Genomic DNA, 11,166 nt, shown 5'->3' with positions numbered 1-11,166 from the left:
GCTTCAATTTCGTTTCATGGTGTTATGTTTTTCACTCCACACTTTAATTTTTAGACGGTAGCTCTGATGGTGTATTGGTTGGATCTTCACAATTTTGGGTCAAGCAGGGCGTTGTTGTCGTGAGGTTCCATGGTGTAATGCTTAGCACTCTGGACTTTGAATCCAGCGGTCTGAGTTCAAGTCTCGGTGGAACCTTTAGTTCTTGACAAAAGCCTGTACAGAGCTTTTTGTGGAACTGTAAGATCATTTTGAGAAAAGTTAAATATTCACTTCATCAAATAATTCTCACTCCATGAACCCAGTAGATGGCTTCAATTTGGTTTCATGGTCTCATGTTTAGCACTCCACACTTTAACTTTTAACAGAAGCTCTGATGGTGCATTGGTTGGAAATTTACAATTTTGGGTCAGGCAGAGTGTCATTGCTGTGTGGTTCCATGGTGTAATGGTTAGCACTCTGGACTTTGAATCCAGTGATCCGAGTTCAAGTCTCGGTGGAACCTTAGTTGTTGACAAAAGCCTGTACAGAGCTGTGTGTGGAACTGGAGAAGATAATTTTGAGAAAAGTTAAATATCCACTTCATCAAATAATTCTCACTCCATGAACCCATGTGTCACCCAGTAGATGGCTTCAATTTGGTTTTATGGTGTCATGATTTTCACTACACACATACATTTTTTTAACAGTAGCTCTGATAGTGTATTGGTTGGAAATTTACAATTTTGGGTCAGGCAGAGCTTTGTTGCCGTTTAATTCCATGGTGTAAATGGCTAGCACTCTGGACTTTGAATCCATTTATCTGTGTTCAAGTCTCAGTGGAACCTTAGTTGTTGACAAAAGCCTGGACTGAACTGGAGAAGGTCATTTTGAGAAAAGTTAAATATCCACTTCATCAAATAATAATTCTCACTCCATGAACCCATGTGTCACCCAGTAGATGGTTTCATGATGTCATGTTTAGCACTCCACACTTTAACTTTTAACAGTAGCTCTGCTGGTGCATTGGTTGGAAATTTACAATTTTGGGTCAGGCAGAGTGTCATTGCTGTGTGGTTCCATTGTGTAATGGTTAGCACTCTGCACTTTATGTCCAGCGATCTGAGTTCAAGTCTCGGTGGAACCTTAGTTGTTGACAAAAGCCTGTACAGAACTGTTTGTGGAACTGGAAGATCATTTTGAGAAAAGTTAAATATCCACTACATCAAATAATTCTCACTCCATGAACCCATGTGTCACCCAGTAGATGGCTTCAATTTGGTTTTATGGTGTCATGTTTAGCAATCCACACTTTAACTTTTTACAGTAGACCTGATGGTGCATTGGTTGGAAATTTACAAATTTGGGTCCAGCAGGGTTTTGTTGCCATGTGGTTCCATGGTGTAATGGTTTGCACTCTGGGCTTTGAATCCAGTGATCCGAGTTCAAATCTCGGTGGAACCTTAGTTGTTGACAAAAGCCTGTACAGAACTGTTTGTGGAACTGGAGAAGATAATTTTGAGAAAAGTTAAATATCCACTTCATCAAATAATTCTCACTCCATGAACCCATGTGTCACCCAGTAGATGGCTTCAATTTGGTTTTATGGTGTCATGTTTAGCAATCCACATTTTAACTTTTAACAGTAGCTCGGATGGTGCATTGGTTGGAAATTTACAAATTTGGGTCAGGCAGAGCTTTGTTGCCTTTTGGTTCCATGGTGTAATGGTTAGCACTCTGGACTTTGAATCCAGTGATCCGAGTTCAAGTCTCGGTGGAACCTTAGTTGTTGACAAGAGCCTGTACAGAGCTTTTTGTGGAACTGGAGAAGATAATTTTGAGAAAAGTTAAATATCCACTTCATCAAATAATTCTCACTCCATGAACCCATGTGTCACCCAGTAGATGGCTTCAATTTGGTTTTATGGTGTCATGTTTAGCAATCCACAATTTAACTTTTAACAGTAGCTCGGATGGTGCATTGGTTGGAAATTTACAAATTTGGGTCAGGCAGAGCTTTGTTGCCTTTTGGTTCCATGGTGTAATGGTTAGCACTCTGGACTTTGAATCCAGTGATCCGAGTTCAAGTCTCGGTGGAACCTTAGTTGTTGACAAAAGCCTGTACAGAACTGTTTGTGGAACTGGAGAAGATAATTTTGAGAAAAGTTAAATATCCACTTCATCAAATAATTCTCACTCCATGAACCCATGTGTCACCCAGTAGATGGTTTCATGATGTCATGTTTAGCACTCCACACTTTAACTTTTAACAGTAGCTCTGATGGTGCATTGGTTGGAAATTTACAATTTTGGGTCAGGCAGAGTGTCATTGCTGTGTGGTTCCATTGTGTAATGGTTAGCACTCTGCACTTTATGTCCAGCGATCTGAGTTCAAGTCTCGGTGGAACCTTAGTTGTTGACAAAAGCCTGTACAGAACTGTTTGTGGAACTGGAGAAGATAATTTTGAGAAAAGTTAAATATCCACTTCATCAAATAATTCTCACTCCATGAACCCATGTGTCACCCAGTAGATGGCTTCAATTTGGTTTTATGGTGTCATGTTTAGCAATCCACAATTTAACTTTTAACAGTAGCTCGGATGGTGCATTGGTTGGAAATTTACAAATTTGGGTCCAGCAGGGTTTTATTGCCGTCTGGTTCCATGGTGTAATGGTTAGCAATCTGGACTTTGAATCCAGTGATCCGAGTTCAAGTCTCGGTGGAACCTTAGTTGTTGACAAGAGCCTGTACAGAGCTTTTTGTGGAACTGGAGAAGATCATTTTGAGAAAAGTTAAAGATCCTCTTCATCAAATAATTCTCACTCCATGAACCCATGTGTCACCCAGTAGATGGCTTCAATTTGGTTTTATGGTGTCATGTTTAGCAATCCACAATTTAACTTTTAACAGTAGCTCGGATGGTGCATTGGTTGGAAATTTACAAATTTGGGTCAGGCAGAGCTTTGTTGCCGTTTGGTTCCATGGTGTAATGGTTAGCACTCTGGACTTTGAATCCAGTGATCCGAGTTCAAATCTCGGTGGAACCTTAGTTGTTGACAAAAGCCTGTACAGAACTGTTTGTGGAACTGGAGAAGATAATTTTGAGAAAAGTTAAATATCCACTTCATCAAATAATTCTCACTCCATGAACCCATGTGTCACCCAGTAGATGGCTTCAATTTGGTTTTATGGTGTCATGTTTAGCAATCCACAATTTAACTTTTAACAGTAGCTCGGATGGTGCATTGGTTGGAAATTTACAAATTTTGGTCCAGCAGGGTTTTATTGCCGTCTGGTTCCATGGTGTAATGGTTAGCAATCTGGACTTTGAATCCAGTGAACCGAGTTCAAGTCTCGGTGGAACCTTAGTTGTTGACAAAAGCCTGTACAGAACTGTTTGTGGAACTGGAGAAGATGATTTTGAGAAAAGTTAAATATCCACTTCATCAAATAATTCTCACTCCATGAACCCACGTGTCACCCAGTAGATGGCTTCAATTTGGTTTTATGGTGTCATGTTTAGCAATCCACAATTTAACTTTTAACAGTAGCTCGGATGGTGCATTGGTTGGAAATTTACAAATTTGGGTCAGGCAGAGCTTTGTTGCTGTTTGGTTCCATGGTGTAATGGTTAGCACTCTGGACTTTGAATCCAGTGATCCGAGTTCAAGTCTCGGTGGAACCTTAGTTGTTGACAAAAGCCTGTACAGAACTGTTTGTGGAACTGGAGTAGATAATTTTGAGAAAAGTTAAATATCCACTTCATCAAATAATTCTCACTCCATGAACCCATGTGTCACCCAGTAGATGGTTTCATGATGTCATGTTTAGCACTCCACACTTTAACTTTTAACAGTAGCTCTGATGGTGCATTGATTGGAAATTTACAATTTTGGGTCAGGCAGAGTGTCATTGCTGTGTGGTTCCATTGTGTAATGGTTAGCACTCTGCACTTTATGTCCAGCGATCTGAGTTCAAGTCTCGGTGGAACCTTAGTTGTTGACAAAAGCCTGTACAGAACTGTTTATGGAACTGGAAGATCATTTTGAGAAAAGTTAAATATCCACTACATCAAATAATTCTCACTCCATGAACCCATGTGTCACACAGTAGATGGCTTCAATTTGGTTTTATGGTGTCATGTTTAGCAATCCACAATTTAACTTTTAACAGTAGCTCGGATGGTGCATTGGTTGGAAATTTACAAATTTGGGTCCAGCAGGGTTTTATTGCCGTCTGGTTCCATGGTGTAATGGTTAGCAATCTGGACTTTGAATCCAGTGATCCGAGTTCAAGTCTCGGTGGAACCTTAGTTGTTGACAAGAGCCTGTACAGAGCTTTTTGTGGAACTGGAGAAGATCATTTTGAGAAAAGTTAAAGATCCTCTTCATCAAATAATTCTCACTCCATGAACCCATGTGTCACCCAGTAGATGGCTTCAATTTGGTTTTATGGTGTCATGTTTAGCAATCCACAATTTAACTTTTAACAGTAGCTCGGATGGTGCATTGGTTGGAAATTTACAAATTTGGGTCAGGCAGAGCTTTGTTGCCGTTTGGTTCCATGGTGTAATGGTTAGCACTCTGGACTTTGAATCCAGTGATCCGAGTTCAAATCTCGGTGGAACCTTAGTTGTTGACAAAAGCCTGTACAGAACTGTTTGTGGAACTGGAGAAGATAATTTTGAGAAAAGTTAAATATCCACTTCATCAAATAATTCTCACTCCATGAACCCATGTGTCACCCAGTAGATGGCTTCAATTTGGTTTTATGGTGTCATGTTTAGCAATCCACAATTTAACTTTTAACAGTAGCTCGGATGGTGCATTGGTTGGAAATTTACAAATTTTGGTCCAGCAGGGTTTTATTGCCGTCTGGTTCCATGGTGTAATGGTTAGCAATCTGGACTTTGAATCCAGTGAACCGAGTTCAAGTCTCGGTGGAACCTTAGTTGTTGACAAAAGCCTGTACAGAACTGTTTGTGGAACTGGAGAAGATGATTTTGAGAAAAGTTAAATATCCACTTCATCAAATAATTCTCACTCCATGAACCCACGTGTCACCCAGTAGATGGCTTCAATTTGGTTTTATGGTGTCATGTTTAGCAATCCACAATTTAACTTTTAACAGTAGCTCGGATGGTGCATTGGTTGGAAATTTACAAATTTGGGTCAGGCAGAGCTTTGTTGCTGTTTGGTTCCATGGTGTAATGGTTAGCACTCTGGACTTTGAATCCAGTGATCCGAGTTCAAGTCTCGGTGGAACCTTAGTTGTTGACAAAAGCCTGTACAGAACTGTTTGTGGAACTGGAGTAGATAATTTTGAGAAAAGTTAAATATCCACTTCATCAAATAATTCTCACTCCATGAACCCATGTGTCACCCAGTAGATGGTTTCATGATGTCATGTTTAGCACTCCACACTTTAACTTTTAACAGTAGCTCTGATGGTGCATTGATTGGAAATTTACAATTTTGGGTCAGGCAGAGTGTCATTGCTGTGTGGTTCCATTGTGTAATGGTTAGCACTCTGCACTTTATGTCCAGCGATCTGAGTTCAAGTCTCGGTGGAACCTTAGTTGTTGACAAAAGCCTGTACAGAACTGTTTATGGAACTGGAAGATCATTTTGAGAAAAGTTAAATATCCACTACATCAAATAATTCTCACTCCATGAACCCATGTGTCACACAGTAGATGGCTTCAATTTGGTTTTATGGTGTCATGTTTAGCAATCCACACTTTAACTCTTTACAGTAGACCTGATGGTGCATTGGTTGGAAATTTACAAATTTGGGTCCAGCAGGGTTTTGTTGCCATGTGGTTCCATGGTGTAATGGTTTGCACTCTGGGCTTTGAATCCAGTGATCCGAGTTCAAATCTCGGTGGAACCTTAGTTGTTGACAAAAGCCTGTACAAAACTGTTTGTGGAACTGGAGAAGATAATTTTGAGAAAAGTTAAATATCCACTTCATCAAATAATTCTCACTCCATGAACCCATGTGTCACCCAGTAGATGGCTTCAATTTGGTTTTATGGTGTCATGTTTAGCAATCCACAATTTAACTTTTAACAGTAGCTCGGATGGTGCATTGGTTGGAAATTTACAAATTTGGGTCAGGCAGAGCTTTGTTGCCTTTTGGTTCCATGGTGTAATGGTTAGCACTCTGGACTTTGAATCCAGTGATCCGAGTTCACGTCTCGGTGGAACCTTAGTTGTTGACAAGAGCCTGTACAGAGCTTTTTGTGGAACTGGAGAAGATAATTTTGAGAAAAGTTAAATATCCACTTCATCAAATAATTCTCACTCCATGAACCCATGTGTCACCCAGTAAATGGCTTCAATTTGGTTTTATGGTGTCATGTGTAGCAATCCACAATTTAACTTTTAACAGTAGCTCGGATGGTGCATTGGTTGGAAATTTACAAATTTGGGTCAGGCAGAGCTTTGTTGCCTTTTGGTTCCATGGTGTAATGGTTAGCACTCTGGACTTTGAATCCAGTGATCCGAGTTCAAGTCTCGGTGGAACCTTAGTTGTTGACAAGAGCCTGTACAGAGCTTTTTGTGGAACTGGAGAAGATCATTTTGAGAAAAGTTAAAGATCCTCTTCATCAAATAATTCTCACTCCATGAACCCATGTGTCACCCAGTAGATGGCTTCAATTTGGTTTTATGGTGTCATGTTTAGCAATCCACAATTTAACTTTTAACAGTAGCTCGGATGGTGCATTGGTTGGAAATTTACAAATTTGGGTCAGGCAGAGCTTTGTTGCCGTTTGGTTCCATGGTGTAATGGTTAGCACTCTGGACTTTGAATCCAGTGATCCGAGTTCAAATCTCGGTGGAACCTTAGTTGTTGACAAAAGCCTGTACAGAACTGTTTGTGGAACTGGAGAAGATAATTTTGAGAAAAGTTAAATATCCACTTCATCAAATAATTCTCACTCCATGAACCCATGTGTCACCCAGTAGATGGCTTCAATTTGGTTTTATGGTGTCATGTTTAGCAATCCATAATTTAACTTTTAACAGTAGCTCGGATGGTGCATTGGTTGGAAATTTACAAATTTGGGTCCAGCAGGGTTTTATTGCCGTCTGGTTCCATGGTGTAATGGTTAGCAATCTGGACTTTGAATCCAGTGAACCGAGTTCAAGTCTCGGTGGAACCTTAGTTGTTGACAAAAGCCTGTACAGAACTGTTTGTGGAACTGGAGAAGATGATTTTGAGAAAAGTTAAATATCCACTTCATCAAATAATTCTCACTCCATGAACCCATGTGTCACCCAGTAGATGGCTTCAATTTGGTTTTATGGTGTCATGTTTAGCAATCCACAATTTAACTTTTAACAGTAGCTCGGATGGTGCATTGGTTGGAAATTTACAATTTTGGATTCAGCAGGGTTTTGTTGCCGTCTGGTTCCATGGTGTAATGGTTAGCACTCTGGACTTTGAGTCCAGTGATCCGAGTTCAAGTCTCGGTGGAACCTTAGTTGTTGACAAAAGCCTGTACAGAACTGTTTGTGGAACTGGAGAAGATAGTTTTGAGAAAAGTTAAATATCCACTTCATCAAATAATTCTCAGTCCATGAACCCATGTGTCGCCAGTAGATGGCTTCAATTTGGTTTTATGGTGTCATGTTTAGCAATCCACAATTTAACTTTTAACAGTAGCTCGGATGGTGCATTGGTTGGAAATTTACAAATTTGGGTCAGGCAGAGCTTTGTTGCCGTTTGGTTCCATGGTGTAATGGTTAGCACTCTGGACTTTGAATCCAGTGATCCGAGTTCAAGTCTCGGTGGAACCTTAGTTGTTGACAAAAGCCTGTACAGAACTGTTTGTGGAACTGGAGAAGATAATTTTGAGAAAAGTTAAATATCCACTTCATCAAATAATTCTCACTCCATGAAGCCATGTGTCATCCAGTAGATGGCTTCAATTTGGTTTTATGGTGTCATGTTTAGCAATCCACAATTTAACTTTTAACAGTAGCTCGGATGGTGCATTGGTTGGAAATTTACAATTTTGGATCCAGCAGGGTTTTGTTGCCGTCTGGTTCCATGGTGTAATGGTTAGCACTCTGGACTTTGAGTCCAGTGATCCGAGTTCAAGTCTCGGTGGAACCTTAGTTGTTGACAAAAGCCTGTACAGAACTGTTTGTGGAACTGGAGAAGATAGTTTTGAGAAAAGTTAAATATCCACTTCATCAAATAATTCTCAGTCCATGAACCCATGTGTCGCCAGTAGATGGCTTCAATTTGGTTTTATGGTGTCATGTTTAGCAATCCACAATTTAACTTTTAACAGTAGCTCGGATGGTGCATTGGTTGGAAATTTACAAATTTGGGTCAGGCAGAGCTTTGTTGCCGTTTGGTTCCATGGTGTAATGGTTAGCACTCTGGACTTTGAATCCAGTGATCCGAGTTCAAGTCTCGGTGGAACCTTAGTTGTTGACAAAAGCCTGTACAGAACTGTTTGTGGAACTGGAGAAGATAATTTTGAGAAAAGTTAAATATCCACTTCATCAAATAATTCTCACTCCATGAAGCCATGTGTCATCCAGTAGATGGCTTCAATTTGGTTTTATGGTGTCATGTTTAGCAATCCACAATTTAACTTTTAACAGTAGCTCGGATGGTGCATTGGTTGGAAATTTACAATTTTGGATCCAGCAGGGTTTTGTTGCCGTCTGGTTCCATGGTGTAATGGTTAGCACTCTGGACTTTGAATCCAGTGATCCGAGATCAAGTCTCGGTGGAACCTTAGTTGTTGACAAGAGCCTGTACAGAGCTTTTTGTGGAACTGGAGAAGATCATTTTGAGAAAAGTTAAAGATCCTCTTCTTTAAATAATTCTCACTCCATGAACCCATGTGTCACCCAGTAGATGGCTTCAATTTGGTTTTATGGTGTCATGTTTAGCAATCCACAATTTAACTTTTAACAGTAGCTCGGATGGTGCATTGGTTGGAAATTTACAAATTTGGGTCCAGCAGGGTTTTATTGCCGTCTGGTTCCATGGTGTAATGGTTAGCAATCTGGACTTTGAATCCAGTGAACCGAGTTCAAGTCTCGGTGGAACCTTAGTTGTTGACAAAAGCCTGTACAGAACTGTTTGTGGAACTGGAGAAGATGATTTTGAGAAAAGTTAAATATCCACTTCATCAAATAATTCTCACTCCATGAACCCATGTGTCACCCAGTAGATGGCTTCAATTTGGTTTTATGGTGTCATGTTTAGCAATCCACAATTTAACTTTTAACAGTAGCTCGGATGGTGCATTGGTTGGAAATTTACAATTTTGGATTCAGCAGGGTTTTGTTGCCGTCTGGTTCCATGGTGTAATGGTTAGCACTCTGGACTTTGAATCCAGTGATCCGAGTTCAAGTCTCGGTGGAACCTTAGTTGTTGACAAAAGCCTGTACAGAACTGTTTGTGGAACTGGAGAAGATAGTTTTGAGAAAAGTTAAATATCCACTTCATCAAATAATTCTCACTCCATGAACCCATGTGTCGCCCAGTAGATGGCTTCAATTTGGTTTTATGGTGTCATGTTTAGCAATCCACAATTTAACTTTTAACAGTAGCTCGGATGGTGCATTGGTTGGAAATTTACAAATTTGGGTCAGGCAGAGCTTTGTTGCCGTTTGGTTCCATGGTGTAATGGTTAGCACTCTGGACTTTGAATCCAGTGATCCGAGTTCAAGTCTCGGTGGAACCTTAGTTGTTGACAAAAGCCTGTACAGAACTGTTTGTGGAACTGGAGAAGATAGTTTTGAGAAAAGTTAAATATCCACTTCATCAAATAATTCTCACTCCATGAACCCATGTGTCACCCAGTAGATGGCTTCAATTTGGTTTTATGGTGTCATGTTTAGCAATCCACAATTTAACTTTTAACAGTAGCTCGGATGGTGCATTGGTTGGAAATTTACAAATTTGGGTCCAGCAGGGTTTTATTGCCGTCTGGTTCCATGGTGTAATGGTTAGCAATCTGGACTTTGAATCCAGTGAACCGAGTTCAAGTCTCGGTGGAACCTTAGTTGTTGACAAAAGCCTGTACAGAACTGTTTGTGGAACTGGAGAAGATGATTTTGAGAAAAGTTAAATATCCACTTCATCAAATAATTCTCACTCCATGAACCCACGTGTCACCCAGTAGATGGCTTCAATTTGGTTTTATGGTGTCATGTTTAGCAATCCACAATTTAACTTTTAACAGTAGCTCGGATGGTGCATTGGTTGGAAATTTACAAATTTGGGTCAGGCAGAGCTTTGTTGCTGTTTGGTTCCATGGTGTAATGGTTAGCACTCTGGACTTTGAATCCAGTGATCCGAGTTCAAGTCTCGGTGGAACCTTAGTTGTTGACAAAAGCCTGTACAGAACTGTTTGTGGAACTGGAGAAGATAATTTTGAGAAAAGTTAAATATCCACTTCATCAAATAATTCTCACTCCATGAACCCATGGGTCACCCAGTAGATGGCTTCAATTGGGTTTTATGGTGTCATGATTTTCACTACACACATACATTTTTTTAACAGTAGCTCTGATAGTGTATTGGTTGGAAATTTACAATTTTGGGTCAGGCAGAGCTTTGTTGCCATTTGGTTCCATGGTGTAAATGGCTAGCACTCTGGACTTTGAATCCATTTATCTGTGTTCAAGTCTCAGTGGAACCTTAGTTGTTGACAAAAGCCTGGACTGAACTGGAGAAGGTCATTTTGAGAAAAGTTAAATATCCACTTCATCAAATAATAATTCTCACTCCATGAACCCATGTGTCACCCAGTAGATGGTTTCATGATGTCATGTTTAGCACTCCACACTTTAACTTTTAACAGTAGCTCTGATGGTGCATTGGTTGGAAATTTACAATTTTGGGTCAGGCAGAGTGTCATTGCTGTGTGGTTCCATTGTGTAATGGTTAGCACTCTGCACTTTATGTCCAGCGATCTGAGTTCAAGTCTCGGTGGAACCTTAGTTGTTGACAAAAGCCTGTACAGAACTGTTTGTGGAACTGGAAGATCATTTTGAGAAAAGTTAAATATCCACTACATCAAATAATTCTCACTCCATGAACCCATGTGTCACCCAGTAGATGGCTTCAATTTGGTTTTATGGTGTCATGTTTAGCAATCCACACTTTAACTTTTTACAGTAGACCTGATGGTGCATTGGTTGGAAATTTAC

At 40.1% G+C, this 11,166-nt stretch overlaps 17 non-coding genes across 17 annotated transcripts; all 17 read left to right on the top strand.

Annotated features, from left to right (window-relative positions):
* The first annotated feature begins 430 nt into the window (after positions 1–430).
* On the top strand, positions 431–502 carry trnaq-uug (transfer RNA glutamine (anticodon UUG)). Its single transcript has one exon. It is a non-coding gene; the product is annotated as a tRNA-Gln (tRNA).
* A 1,185-nt stretch (positions 503–1,687) lies between these two features.
* On the top strand, positions 1,688–1,759 carry trnaq-uug (transfer RNA glutamine (anticodon UUG)). The gene has a single exon. It is a non-coding gene; the product is annotated as a tRNA-Gln (tRNA).
* Positions 1,760–2,006: 247 nt separating this feature from the next.
* trnaq-uug (transfer RNA glutamine (anticodon UUG)) lies at positions 2,007–2,078 on the top strand. The gene has a single exon. It is a non-coding gene; the product is annotated as a tRNA-Gln (tRNA).
* An 874-nt stretch (positions 2,079–2,952) lies between these two features.
* On the top strand, positions 2,953–3,024 carry trnaq-uug (transfer RNA glutamine (anticodon UUG)). Its single transcript has one exon. It is a non-coding gene; the product is annotated as a tRNA-Gln (tRNA).
* Positions 3,025–3,590: 566 nt separating this feature from the next.
* On the top strand, positions 3,591–3,662 carry trnaq-uug (transfer RNA glutamine (anticodon UUG)). The gene has a single exon. It is a non-coding gene; the product is annotated as a tRNA-Gln (tRNA).
* An 872-nt stretch (positions 3,663–4,534) lies between these two features.
* On the top strand, positions 4,535–4,606 carry trnaq-uug (transfer RNA glutamine (anticodon UUG)). Its single transcript has one exon. It is a non-coding gene; the product is annotated as a tRNA-Gln (tRNA).
* Positions 4,607–5,172: 566 nt separating this feature from the next.
* On the top strand, positions 5,173–5,244 carry trnaq-uug (transfer RNA glutamine (anticodon UUG)). Its single transcript has one exon. It is a non-coding gene; the product is annotated as a tRNA-Gln (tRNA).
* A 1,191-nt stretch (positions 5,245–6,435) lies between these two features.
* Positions 6,436–6,507, top strand: trnaq-uug (transfer RNA glutamine (anticodon UUG)). Its single transcript has one exon. It is a non-coding gene; the product is annotated as a tRNA-Gln (tRNA).
* Positions 6,508–6,754: 247 nt separating this feature from the next.
* On the top strand, positions 6,755–6,826 carry trnaq-uug (transfer RNA glutamine (anticodon UUG)). Its single transcript has one exon. It is a non-coding gene; the product is annotated as a tRNA-Gln (tRNA).
* A 566-nt stretch (positions 6,827–7,392) lies between these two features.
* Positions 7,393–7,464, top strand: trnaq-uug (transfer RNA glutamine (anticodon UUG)). Its single transcript has one exon. It is a non-coding gene; the product is annotated as a tRNA-Gln (tRNA).
* Positions 7,465–7,710: 246 nt separating this feature from the next.
* On the top strand, positions 7,711–7,782 carry trnaq-uug (transfer RNA glutamine (anticodon UUG)). Its single transcript has one exon. It is a non-coding gene; the product is annotated as a tRNA-Gln (tRNA).
* A 247-nt stretch (positions 7,783–8,029) lies between these two features.
* Positions 8,030–8,101, top strand: trnaq-uug (transfer RNA glutamine (anticodon UUG)). The gene has a single exon. It is a non-coding gene; the product is annotated as a tRNA-Gln (tRNA).
* A 246-nt stretch (positions 8,102–8,347) lies between these two features.
* Positions 8,348–8,419, top strand: trnaq-uug (transfer RNA glutamine (anticodon UUG)). The gene has a single exon. It is a non-coding gene; the product is annotated as a tRNA-Gln (tRNA).
* Positions 8,420–8,666: 247 nt separating this feature from the next.
* Positions 8,667–8,738, top strand: trnaq-uug (transfer RNA glutamine (anticodon UUG)). Its single transcript has one exon. It is a non-coding gene; the product is annotated as a tRNA-Gln (tRNA).
* Positions 8,739–9,304: 566 nt separating this feature from the next.
* On the top strand, positions 9,305–9,376 carry trnaq-uug (transfer RNA glutamine (anticodon UUG)). Its single transcript has one exon. It is a non-coding gene; the product is annotated as a tRNA-Gln (tRNA).
* A 247-nt stretch (positions 9,377–9,623) lies between these two features.
* trnaq-uug (transfer RNA glutamine (anticodon UUG)) lies at positions 9,624–9,695 on the top strand. Its single transcript has one exon. It is a non-coding gene; the product is annotated as a tRNA-Gln (tRNA).
* Positions 9,696–10,261: 566 nt separating this feature from the next.
* On the top strand, positions 10,262–10,333 carry trnaq-uug (transfer RNA glutamine (anticodon UUG)). Its single transcript has one exon. It is a non-coding gene; the product is annotated as a tRNA-Gln (tRNA).
* The last annotated feature ends 833 nt before the right edge of the window (positions 10,334–11,166 follow it).

This window comes from Paramisgurnus dabryanus, chromosome 14, assembly GCF_030506205.2.
Source record: "Paramisgurnus dabryanus chromosome 14, PD_genome_1.1, whole genome shotgun sequence".
Taxonomy (NCBI): domain Eukaryota; kingdom Metazoa; phylum Chordata; class Actinopteri; order Cypriniformes; family Cobitidae; genus Paramisgurnus; species Paramisgurnus dabryanus.
Note: the sequence above shows the minus strand (reverse complement) of the source record. Positions and strands in the feature narration are given on the sequence as shown.